Consider the following 13,604-nt stretch of genomic DNA (forward strand, 5'->3'; position numbering starts at 1 on the left):
TAAACTATGACACAAGTTATTTGTAAAAATATATCTGACAGAATCTCTCAATTGGAGGCCTATACGAAGAGAGCCAACATACATATGTTGTTGTTGTTCAGTCGTTCAGTCATGTCCAACTCTTCGTTACCCCATGGACCATAGCACGCCAGGCCTTCCTGTCCTCTGCACTCTCCCAGAGTGTGCTCAAGTCCATATTCATTGCATCGGTGATGCTATCTAGCCACCTCATCCTCTGCCGTCCCCTTCTCCTTTTGCCTTCAACCTTTCCCAGCATCAGGGTCTTTTCCAGTGACTTTTCTCTTGTCTAATGATGTGAAATTGTCTACTTTTGTGGATAAACTTTTGCATGAGATACTTTCTATATCCTCTGATTATTCTCTTGATATTGAGCAGGCATTTCGTGTGCCAAATCCTAAAGGGAATGATTATACAATTATAGTTCAATTTGCAGAAGTCTCCACAAAATGTTATATCCTGAATTTGGCAAAACAAGCTGGAAGTCTTTCCTGGAAACAGGATAAAATTATGCTGTTCCCAGATTACATCAAAGAAGTGGCGAATAAAAGAAGGCAATTTATCAAAGCAAAGAATCTGGCAAAACAAATGAACTTACAATATTACTTAAAATATCCTGCTACACTTTGTATTGTGTCTGAAGACCAGATGAAGAAGTTTATGAATCATGAAATGGCAGAGGCTTGGCTGACCATAAAAGTGTGTGAGAACTCTGTCACAATGAAATTTCTAAACAAGTACTGTTAACTGCTTGTGTGTCACTTTCATGATCTAGGCTAACTCAGAAGAAATGATTTTATACGTATTTCTTTACCTTTATGTATTCTCTTTTTATTATTTTTTCTCTTTATGTTTCTTCTTCTATTTTATATTTTAAAATAGACAAAATATCTAGTATAAAAATATTATTGACTGTTGAAGATTCATCTTAAGTTTTATTATTATACAATACTATATTTTCTCATTTTTATTATTATTATTATTATTATTATTATTACTAATATTCAGGCTTTTGGGAATGAAGTGTAGAACTGTTGCATTGATAAAAAATATTGTTTTACTAAATTGTAAGATTGTATAATAGATATAGTTTTTTAAAATAGAATACCATTGGAGGTTGGGAGATGTTGGAGTTTAAATTTAATTCTTAAGGGGTGGAGAGGGGGAGAGAGGGAGGGAAGGGGAAAGAACTTGTTTCTTTTTTCTTGACTTCCTTGCTTCCTCTCCTTTCTTTTTTCCTTTCTTTCTTCTCTTTCTGTTATTATGGTGTCCTAACTAAAATATTGTATGGATGAGAATTAAGTATTGAGTAGGTTGTTGGTAATTTTGGTAGTGTTTATAAAGATAAAATAAATAAAAATATATTCAAAAAACAAAAGTTCTCAATAGAACCAGAAGCTATAGTTTTCAAACAGTCCAATTTATTCAGTCTTAAAAATTGTTGGATGAACCTGGTACTGTTTCGACATGGGCAAGGCTTCTAAGACTCTCCTTGGATTGGGCTGGGATTTTTCTCAGCTTTCTAGAAAACTAACAAACAAAAAATTTGGCAACAATCTGAGGTCTCCCAAAGGTATTGTTCCATGTCTCAAATTTCTCCATCAGCCCCCAAAGAATCACCCCAGCCAATCCCAAGTATATCCCCTGTTCCCCTCCCTTAACTCTACAGTGACATAGGAGAAGTAGGGATAGGAAAACAAAAAGGAGGGAGTGTCCCTCCTTTCCCCTTCCCCTTTTTGTCTAATCAGCTTGATGGGGTGTAGGATGACTTGGGAGTTGCAGTTCTTTCAAAGGGGTTCCTCCAATTACAGGAGAGTTTGGAAGAATTGCAATCCCCATAGAAACCTAGGCACTGGCACACTATTGACCCGGCAGCTTCCAGGCTGAAGGAGTTACTGGCCTGATCTTTTTTGTGCTAGAACACAAAGCACCCCAGAATCCAAATGGGGTGCTTACACCCCCACCAATTCTCTGTGACCCATCAACTGCATTGCGCAAACAGCCCCCGCCTCTTGCCCAACAGCAATTTAGTGCTTCTGGGGCAACCCAAAATGAGTGGAAATGCTCAGTTCTGGAAGAGGGGAGGTTGACAGAGCTCACATAAGGGAGCCCTGCCGACTTGTGTCCTTCCAGAAATGAGCGTTTCCACTTGTTTTTGGCTTCCTTTAGGAGGTGGCTAAATCTCCCTCATGCAAGCAGTAGATCCTGCTTGTGCAACAGAATTGGTGGGAGTCGCTGCTTGTGGAAGGGAATCAGCGGGGATGAAAAGAATTGGCGGGGGTGTAAGTGCCTCATTGGATTTTGCCCTATGATTAAGATGGCCAGAAGTAGTACTGTGACTCATCCATTCAATCAGAGTAGGTGACCTGAAGAACCAATGTGAGCCTGGCTGGTTCTACAGAACTATTGCTCCAGGGCTTGTCCCTGATTCTGAGAAACTCATCCTGCTGAGTTGCCAGACTGTCTTGTCTAGCCTGCTTGACCATCAGTCTGTCTTCTGCCTCTGATCCTTACTCTTCATCTGCTTGCTTCAGATCCTGACCCTCCATCTGTCCTTGACCATGTCATTTGCCTCAGGCTCTTTGAACTTTGGGTCTGCCTGCACCGGAACTGGACTTCTCTCTATGTTTGTGTTGGAGCTTGGCCAAGACTTGAGAATAGTTTACTTCCAAATAAGTGTGCAAAGGATCATACTCTAATGTTAAGTAGGCATCTTGTCCTTACAAAGCAAGGATGGGGAACCTCTGACCCTCCAGGTGTTCTTGTACTCCAACTCTCAGCAGCATGGTCAGTGGTAAGGGATGATTTAAACAAGCCTTCCCTGACTCACCAGCCACAGTTTTATGGTTGTAATCTTATTTTAAATATTTCAGTTGTGTATTTTGATTTTGTTTTCTTTCTTTTGTTGTTCACTGCTCAGGAATCCTTTTGGATGTAAAATAATATATAAATATTGTAAGTAAGTGATAAATACATACATAATAGAAATGGCAGTTGTAGTCCAACAACATCTAGAGGACCACAGGTCCCCCACCCACCCTTTAAGGGGAAAATATATTGAAAAATATCTTGATGTGAGAGAGAAAACAATGCAGGATGTACAATTGCATGCTTTGTTTAGGAACATAAGGGGAGAACTGCATTATTTGCAGGTACATTCAACTTGGTGAGACCCTCGTCAGCAGACTGATGCTGTGTGCTTGATATTTGATATATATTGCTTGACTATATTTTCCCTGCATCTTCATTTTCTCTGATTTGGAAGGACTAGACATTAGCATGCAAGCACTACACAGGTCAAATTAATATGAATGCATCGTGTATATATTCTTCCCTGGAACACAGTCAGATTGTTCATGAATACATGCATACACCTTTTGACCCTGCTTTTAATATTTGTAGCAAATACAAATATTTTCAAATAAATCATACCTTTTAAGGGAATATCTATAGAGGTAAAAATCTATCCAGTGTTTTTATTCAAAACCACTGAAATTCCATGAAATCCTATTAATTTAAATAGGGTATGTGCAGGAGACAGTTCCTGGGCTGGATCTACATGGTGGATTTATTCTGGTGCTATTGCACCTCACACATGGCCATGGCACAGGATATTTGTCCCTCTCTGCAGCAACTACAGGTTTTCATGCTATAAAAGCTGCATTTTTGCAACGTCACTTTGTGACAGATTTTCCTGTTGTGCCAGCTTCAGTGCAGTTTGGGAATCTGAGTGACCTCAACTAGTGATACTGGCTTTGGTGCCAGCTGTGGGGAGCAGCGCTGATAGGCAGAAGGGAAAGTTGCATCATCAGAGGGTGGACAAGAGGACAGGAGTTGGCTAAACATGTTTATTCAGACGTAATTCAGGTATTCAATTGCATTTACTCAGCACAGGAGCAGATAGAAAGGTGGGGAGTTGGGAATTGCTTTGTCTTTTGTTTTAAATCTCTGCTTATCTGGAGGAGCAGACCCACACATAATGTTAATGACTTTGAAAGCTGATCATCCCCCAATGAGCCTTACTCCTGCTGTGAAAGTCAGCATGTTGCTTTGGGATAACTTTGCTTCTTTTAAAATCTCCACTTCAGTGCTGAAAACAGCCCGCTAAACATGCCTACTCAGAAGTAATTCATATTGTCTTCTATTGCACTTACTCACCATGGGAGCAGAGAGGGGGGTGGGGAATTGAGGATTGCTTTGCCTTTTGTTTTCAATCTCCCCTTGTCCACTGCAGCAGAACTCGTGCATAAGTTTAGTCACTTTAAAGAAGGAAGCATGTTGATGCCTTTTGTTGTCAATCTCCCCTTAACCACTGCTGCGACCTGCACATAAGTTTAAGGACTTTAAAGAAGGGATATTGCTGATGCCACAAGACTCCACCAACATATACCCCAACTAATGCAGTTTCTTGTGCAGTCTGCTGTGTAAAAGTGTTTCTCCCCCCCCCCCCCCCATGTATAAGCTGCTTTAACTGGCTACAAATCCAAATGTGCTTTTAAAATTTGGGAGGAGCAACTCCAAATGGATGAAAATGCGGTTTTAAGCTGAATCGCATTGGAAAATGTCTCCATGCAGATGGGGTCGTGGTGTTTTGTAGGGGTGTGGAAGAATTTCGTTTGTTTGGCTTATTCATTATTTTGTTAGTTTTCTCTTCAATAACTTCATTAGTGTCATTTTCAATCTGTAAAATCGCAATCATTTTTGCTACTCGCACTCATTTTGTGGGGGGCGGGTGGGTTGTGGTTATTTTTACATTATTTTTTTGTGGCCTCATAGTTGTTGCCATATTATTTCTCCTGTATACCCAGGATGTTGCAGTGCTTTGAGGAATTCTGGGAAATGTGCCCCTGCCTAATGAAATGAAATGTGTGACCACAGGAAGCCGGAGTTTTCATTAGTGGCACCCCAATTATGGAGCAACCTCCCCAAAGAGGTTTTCCTGGTACCATTCCTGAGATATTTTCAGCACCGGTGAAGACTTTTCTGTTCATCAGCCCTTTTAAATAACTCATGTAGTCTAGGCCTCTCGGTTTTAAAATCGGTGTGTTTATCTTTGGAATGCTGTGCATCTTGTTTTGTTGTTGTATTCTATGTTGCTTCTGATTTCATGGTTTTACGTTTTATTCTGTACCTAAATTGTTTTTATATTTTTTTAAATTTATTATTATTATTATTATTTGTAAGCCATCCAGAGAACTTTATGTGATGAGTCAGCATACAAACGGCATTACTTGAATGAATTAATGAAATAATGAAATAACAGCCACTACAAAAAGCGGTGTGCCGGCCCATGTAAGAGTTATTTCCTGGATAATGCTGACTACTGCTTGTGATAATCACTATGAGGCTGAATATATATCTTAATATTGACCAGGTCATTGAAATGAATGCAAGTATCATGCAACTGCTGGCAACAGAAGACTGCTTTAATTCAGATTCAGTTTTCTGTGATTCCCAATTAAAGGATTTCACTATGAAGCAGACTTCTTCATAGTCTTTCTAAATATTACAGTTAATTCACAATATATCTGTAGTCAAACTTGCAAAGAAAGCTGATGCCTGTCAGAATGACCCTGGCTCCCCCAGTGCAGAGCTGCTGTCTTGTAAAAGTGTGATTGGTTTTCACATGACACACAACTTATTATCACTGCTCTAAATCAGGAACAGGTAAGAATTTTCTTTCAGTTCAGTTTTTGGAAGAATTTACCAAAATTTGAAAAATTCTTCATATTCGGGATGGAAAGAACTTAAGATTTAAAAAGATTCAGTGGGGGAGAAACTGGAACTGGCAAATTTGTCCGTTCAGGGCCAAACTAAGCTTTCTGGTAAGCACACCTATTTTAGCTATGCATGATAGGTTTCCTTACATGCAGACCAAATTTGGGACCGTGGCAATGCAGGAAGGAGGTCTTAAATCTTTCCCCCACCCATCTTTCCCCCAAATTCCACCCACCCCCCAGTTAAAAGAAAAAAGTTTCCATTGACTCCAAGGGTGGGGAAAAGTTTTAACCCTCCCTTCCCAGGTAGATGTGATCCCAATCCATATAGGAGCCATGCATACTTGCACCAGTTTAAGGAAACCTATCCTGCATAGCTAAACTGTGCATGATTACCAGAAAGTTTAGTTTGGCCCTCAGACCCAGGGGTTTGAGTGCGTAGATCTTAAAAGTCTGGGTTTGGATTCCAGTGTATTCAATCACCCTAGTGCCAAATTTGGGTTGATGTCTCTCTTTTTTCTGACAGGCTCCTCGTGTTCTTACAGGCAGGTACAATATGGTCCTCTTCATTCTGAGAAGAGCTGTACCTGTTGAATTTGGCTGGTGTAGGTGGCTGAGAATTTCATTTCAGTTTGGTTTTGATCAGAATTGAGCAAAATTCATGAAGTTCTTCATATATTCGGAAAAGAAATAACTTGAGATTTTTAAAATTTGCATGTGGGAGAAAATGAAACAGACAGATTTGCCCATCCCTACTTAAAATAACCATTTTGGCGAAAATCCATTACAAATAGGTAGGAAATGTAGTGGGCGTGGGCTTGCCTTTAATAATGGCTGCATCTCTGCCTTATAAGTTTCAGGTGGGTCAGAGCCTGACCGATTATGGTACATATGCATGGAGCCTGTCTGATGGTGACACAGCCTGGTAGATCAGGGTGTGAAGTCAAGAGAAAACAAAACACATTTTAGCACATTCTTCCCTAGTTCGTTAAAAACAAACAAACAAAAGAACAAACCTGATGCAAAATACTGAATGGGCCAGTAAAATAACTGATATTCAGCAATTCTATGCCCCGTACCTTTCCTGATTCCCCCATTAGCTTTCTTGTACACTGTGGAGGGAAACAATAGAGGTGCCTATAATACGCTAGGCATCCCTAAGCCTTGATCCAAGGCAGACACATCAACGCAGGTTGGCTGCATCATCCACACATCTCAGTGCACCAGCCTGGTAAGGCTCAGTCTTTCTGGAGTCTTTCTACAGCTGTGATACCCTCCTGATAGTTTTAATATTCTCTGAATCTATCAGGAGCTCAGAATTAATTGGCAGCTTAGGGATATTACTGGCATTTGGCAGAAAGTCTAGAAGCGCCACCTTCCTTTTAAATCAAGGTCTGAGCTTAGCCTTAAACTGCAATCCTGAACATGGTAGGGTGGTCATGAGTCCTCTTTTACAGAAGGCAGTCCTCTATTTGAAGGGCCGCCAGAGAATCATCCTCTGTTTGACGGCATTCTCTGATTGAAGGGTCGTCCTGTTAAATTCCAGTTTAAAGATAAAGAACTGTAAGAACAGTTGCCCACCTAGAGTTAGCACCTGGGCAGGTCATCTGGTCATGGTCTTCCACTCTATGGTGAGATGCACAGTATTTCTATTTAAATTATAAATAGAAATAAATTTATAAATTTATTTATAAATTTACATCTATACATCTAAATTAGCATATGTACATTTTGTGCAAATCAGTGTCCTTTTTGTCCACTTTTTAGGTGATGCATTTCCTCTTTTTGGGCAATTCATAAGAGGTCACCCTAGCAATGAGGGAGTAAGATCTGTTGAGCTGAGTGACATTTGTTTTGTTTTTAAATTATTATTTCTGAGTAAGCGTGCATAGGAATACAATATTAATCTGTAAAAGGAAAAGGCCAAGCCAAAATAGAATGACTGAGCAGCTGCTCCTTTGGGAAAAAAACACACTAAATTTAGAATGATTCTAGGAACTCAAGTGATGCTTAACTGATGACAGTCATCACACCCCTATTGTTTCCCTTCTTGCAAGTAGTCTTCTGCAGCTGTAAAATGAAGCTTTACTGAATAGCAACTAACCAGCATATTGGCCATTAATGAGCTCAGAGTTGCCACTGCCAATTGACTCCCTTTAGCTCAAGGATGCAAGAAAGGGCTTGGGACTGATTGCTTCCAACAACCCTCTCCAGAACAATGCTGTCTTAAGCAGAAGGTTGGAAAAATGCAATCAAGTGCTCAAAAGGCTATATATTCTCAGGATGGTATCTCTATACACAAATCCCTTATAGAAATCGTATGCATTGTTCTACGTCATTGCCACTTCTGATATTCTGCATTTTTCCCTAAAAGGAAAGAATCAACCAATGCTTTGTCAGTTTGGCCTTTGCCTTTAATTATCTTGTTCAAGAAATGTGTGCATGGTTTTACCAATGACAGATGTAGCATCTAATACTTTAGACCAGACAGAGGCAACCTTTCTGAACCCAACGGCACATTTGTCATTCTTTCCTGGGCCACCAGCACATATGTAATTCGGGGGGCTCTCTGTTCTCCCCCCACACACCTCGATTCTGTCTGTCCTTTCCCCCTTCCCTATATTCTCTCTTTTTGCTTCACCACAACGGGATTCTCTTTGTTCTACTTCCCCTGGCCTAGATTCTCTCTGTTCTTGATCCCCCTTCCCTGAATTCTCTCTGTTTTTCTCCCCTTTGGCTGAATCCCCTCTGTTCTCGCTGCCCTTTGGCTGAATTTTCTCTGTTCTTGCCCCCGCTCCCTCAGCCTGTATTCTCTTTGTTCTTCAACCAATGACTCGCATGTATGGATCAGCCATCGCAGGTTAATCAGGGCACCACTATCACCTCAGATGCAATACTCTGACATATTCAGCAGATGGATGAATATTGAGTAACTGAGTAATAAAATGCAAATACATGCACGCGCAAGTCAGCCCTTAATAAGCAAAAAGCCGGAGGTAATCGTTTTAATTGATCGTTGTTAGCCACCTTAAAGTCTTTTTGAGAAAAGATGAGATGGAAAAAATATTTTGAATGAATGAACATAATCTAGGGGAAATCCAAAATAAGAACTAGTTTAGGGCTTCTACTAGGGGTACAGATTTTAAAAATAACTGCTCAGGGATGGGTCAAAAGTGGAACCCCAGGCAGTATTTTACTGGCCACGGGATAGAGCCTGGTAAGGTTTTGCCAAATTAAAGAGTGGAGCCTGATGTGTTTTGATGGGGCAGGGGTGTGCCCAATGTATTTGGTGGCTCAGGGTTTTGTGAGCTGAAGAGTAAACCTCTTGACAGACTGATATGTCAGGGGATACAGCCTAATATTCCTACATGTGGGGTCCACAGAAAACCAATGTCTATTCCTGCTTCAAACTACCTGGCATATTAAACAAAAGGTCTGATAGAAAACTAAATGCTAAATCCTGAATGGGCAGGTCAAATAATTTGTACCAGACCCACCAACCTTGGAGCAGCCTCAAGGGGGCGGCGGGGGTGGGGGGAACACTACTTTTCTCTTCAGAGCATAGCATAAAGATAAAATAGCAGTTTTGTCATGTTAACCACACAGGAAGCTGCATTAATCTGGATCTGCCCCTTAGTACAATGCTGTTCCTTTATAGTAAATGTCTAAGAATTGTTTTTACGATGGTTGGGAAACTGAAAATAATGGTATTCTTACCATTACAGAGAGCCAAACAGTCTGAATAGAAAGATTCAGCAAAAACATTTTAAAAAGACCATTGATCTTCTCAAGTAATGAAAATCCAAAAGTAATTTCACCTGCAAAGGGAGGGGGGGGAGTTCAATTCCTAATGCACAATATATTGAAGAAAAACAGCACTATTTAGATAGCCTGTCAGATAACAAGACTCCAAGAAAAGTAAAACAAAGCAGGTGCATTTGAAGTTCGAAAGCAATTCAGATTTAATTTGTATTGGCTGCTGAGCCTTTTCATTTTTATCTCCACATGTCTTTTAACGCAGAGAAATCCCTTTGAGAATTGGTCTAATCTGCATAAGCACATTATTTGCTCTCCAAAATCTTTCATAATTCACCCTGCAAATGCTTCAAATCCAGGTTTTAAATTGTTTTTGGAATTCATGGCACAATCATTAAAGGTAATGAAAAAATTCATAGAGGGGAGAAAGTTGAAGGGCAATTAAGAAAAAAAAGAATCCCTTTGAACTCAATGAAAATACTTTGAGAATTAATTTTTGATGTTGCAAGCACAGTGTGGGATATGGAGACTGTTTTCTTTGAAAGAATATGAATTAGCTAATTTCTCCTGACAGTTGACATGTTTCTTCAAAATTCTATTGTCTTAATAAAGATGGAATCTAATTAAATTAGAATTAGATAAAAATGCTTTTGATAGAGACTCAAACTACCCAGGAATAATTTTAAAAGGATAATGTATGCTTAGACGACCATTTGGATGAGATTATCTCTAACTGATCCGTAGGCATTAAGTAATTAAATCACATATAATGCCTAGGTTATCACCTTGTGTGTTTATCTAAGAGATGGAAAAACTGCACACTCCTTTCCAAGGCAAACTCATACCTTTATTCACATGACAGAGGAAGTGATTGCTTGCTACCTTGAATGTGTAAAATTGCTACACTGTTGCTATTGCTACCAGTCTGCCCGAGTGATGCAACTGCTCTACTTTTACCACAGCACACTCCAAGTTTTAAAGGACAAAAGTAGATGAGGCCAAACACTTTCATGCAGCCACCTGCATCTCAACAACAGACAGATAACAGTGGCACCATTTTAATACATATTCAACTCCAGGTGGGTAAACACACATGGTTTTTTAAATTAACGTTGATTCTGGGACTCATATGAAACTGTTGTTGACCTTGCACAGAGACTCTTCCTATCTCAATCCTGTCTCCCTCTCCTTTAGACTTATACCCAGTTCATAAACCCAGCATGGCCATCACTAAAATGGCATGCTGAGAAAGCAGCACAATCCCCTTCTCTCTACAGCCAGTTTTCTGGCCTGGCACTCTGAGCAGTACAGGTTGACTGGATTCAGCCACCATTTTGATTTTCAACCGTGCACCCAATGTAATGTCACCCAGGGGGGTTGTGGGAAATTTAAATGATGGTTCAACTCAGAGACCCAGCACTGCTGGGAGTGCTGCCTGCCACCTCCACCAGATAAGCCTGCCAGCCAGGCCTAGCCCACTGACAGAGGAAGGAGTCCACTAGAGGACACTTTTCCCAGGGCCCTCTCCATTAGCAAGAGTGAATAACTGAGTCCACAAAGTGAGGGCTTGACAAAAACAGACTTTGCTTGGTTGGAAAAGGTATATGCAAAGACTGGCACAAGAACTGAACTTTTTCTGTACAAAAACGCCTGGTTGAAGAAGTGAAAAACACCTTGCTAGTAGGCAGGGATCTCATTTTTCCAGGAGAGCTGAATAGTGTGTTAGCAGACTAATCCTTTAGTGAAACTTTCTATTAGTGTGATCCCCTGCCATCGCTACTGCAACACTCTCAAACCTAGAGCCAGCCCTGATATGATCAAGACAAGAGCTTAGTGTACAAGAAAGAAAGGTGAAGCAATAAGACTTCATGGGTTATAGGCCAGAAGAGAATATAGTCAGAACTCAGAACAGCCCAGGCAGAATGATCAGTTACTTAACTAAAACAATATGTTATTTTAACAGGAAAACAAGGTACTGAACAGAGGATAAAAAAGAAAAAAAAAATTGCCCTGCCTGTGGATTTGCAATATAATATGAAAGAAGAGAGAATGTTGCAGAACCCAGAGTCAGAGAGACCACGGAGTGAAGGAAAAAGAGATTCTTTATTTAACGCGCGGGCTTAAGGCTGGAATCATTTCCAAAGAGCCAGAAGCCCCGAAATACATCAGCACATTGTTTTTATAGACATTGTGACACATATGAAACGGCTCCTCCTCCCCCTCCCGCATGGGGTTGCAGTCCTCAACATTTCTTCTCCTATCACTATTGTTTATAATACAAGAACTGGGTTATAAGGTAGCCATGATAAGGAGAGAACAGAAGAGAACAGCAGAGAACAAGATATACAGTTGTATGACCTTTGACAAGATAAGGAATTCCTGTGTCTCGTCAGCTTACAACAATATATTCAAGGGAGAAAGAGCTCAGCAAGAACATGAAGCATGAGACTGCATGAGGCTACTTAGTCTGACCCCCGATATGGCTGCTACATTCCCCCCTTAAATGCATAATTTCATTACAATTATAGCATTTCTGATAACTATACAAAGCTTTTTGTGACATACATATTACTTAGCCTCTTGCTGGGCTATTAGAGCGTAGAGGGCAGCAGTTTTACTAGCTGAGACATAAAACAGATTGGTTAAACAGCGCATAAGACAAGGAACGCAGAGACATAACAGTATCTCTATGAACAACACTGGTAGAATTAGGATGAACAATGCTTTAAACCAGCTAAGATCTGGAAGCCAAGGGGTTAACTAATTGAGCTAATTGTTTTGTCTTATTGTTTTGTTAGCTACTATATTGTGCAGCTTGTTGATCTGTTCATCTACAGCATTGCCATTATCAGTTAAGTTAAAACAACAGAGCTTTTGGTGTGTCTCACAACTTAAATGATGAAGAAGGAAGAGGTAATCTATACCAGCTATTTTCTAGAACTGCACCTCTTAGATCACGCAACTCTTTATTTAACAATGACAATGCTTGTGAGGTGGCATTTATGCTTTTGGCTAAGCTGCAAGCTAACCAGTTGATCTTTAGACCATCAGCCAAGGCTAAACCTGGAACCCCAACTAGTGACATTGTTAAGGCCAATTTTTCTGAGTCAGAATATAACTGCACATGACTATTACAATTTTTAGTTAGTTGGAGTGCTTGAGGCTGCCGTCAATGGATTTTCTCGGGCCACAGGGGAAGAATTGGCACCAGTTCAATTGGCGGCTGAGGCCACATGGGTGGTTATTAGACAAGTTGGCAGGAATGAATGACCAAGTGCGGGAACTACATGTCTAAAACCATCCATGAGGCAAAAGTATGTGGGCATCATTAAAAGATATGTTTTGAATTTTATTACAGTGGAAGGGGGCCAGGGATAGCTTTATATTTTCTGGAAATTTTTTTGACAATTAAGCATTCGTGCACACGTAGCATTTGTTTCAGCAATGATGGGGGTGCATAGAGTGAACTCTGTAGGGGGTAGGATCTTTGCAACCACGCCCCAATTAGCATTTTGGGAATAAGTTAAACTTACACCATAAACTCTTAACATGGTATCTTTTTGAATTTTCCCAGGATGTCTACAGACAGGTATTAGGCAAGAGCTAATAAGCCTGTTTGCAGGTATACCTCTTGGCAAACAAAAATGTTTTACTCTCGTGATGTTAACCAGGTGAAGCCAGTAATTATCAGCAAATCACTGGGACAAACTTTTCTTTCCAGGGGCAGACCCCCCTTTTTGCACTTTATTAAGGAAACACAATGCAACACTACTAACACTACAACATGCATGTTTGATCTTCTTTGGGATCTGACCGTACACCGGGCAGCTATTCACCTGGCAAGCTGCAGTAGGGTCTAGTCCCCTTCTTCAATTCTCCAGTTGCAGGTCTGACCGTACGCAGGGGGACAGCCTCCCGGTGTGTCCACAGTAAGGTCTAGCCTGAGTCTTCTTACTGCTTTTTTAGAATGATTTTTAAGGGATTTTTGAAAAGGAAAGAAATCCTTTCAAAGGATTTTTAGGATTTTTGTTCATAGTCTACTCTCCCCCTCTCGCTCTCTTGACTCGTGTCCAATGTATCCAGGGTTTAATTCTAGCTGCTTTCATAGCTGCG

Source organism: Heloderma suspectum, chromosome 4 (assembly GCF_057233095.1).
Source record: "Heloderma suspectum isolate Gila_16-S chromosome 4, 16-S_ref, whole genome shotgun sequence".
NCBI lineage: Eukaryota > Metazoa > Chordata > Lepidosauria > Squamata > Helodermatidae > Heloderma > Heloderma suspectum.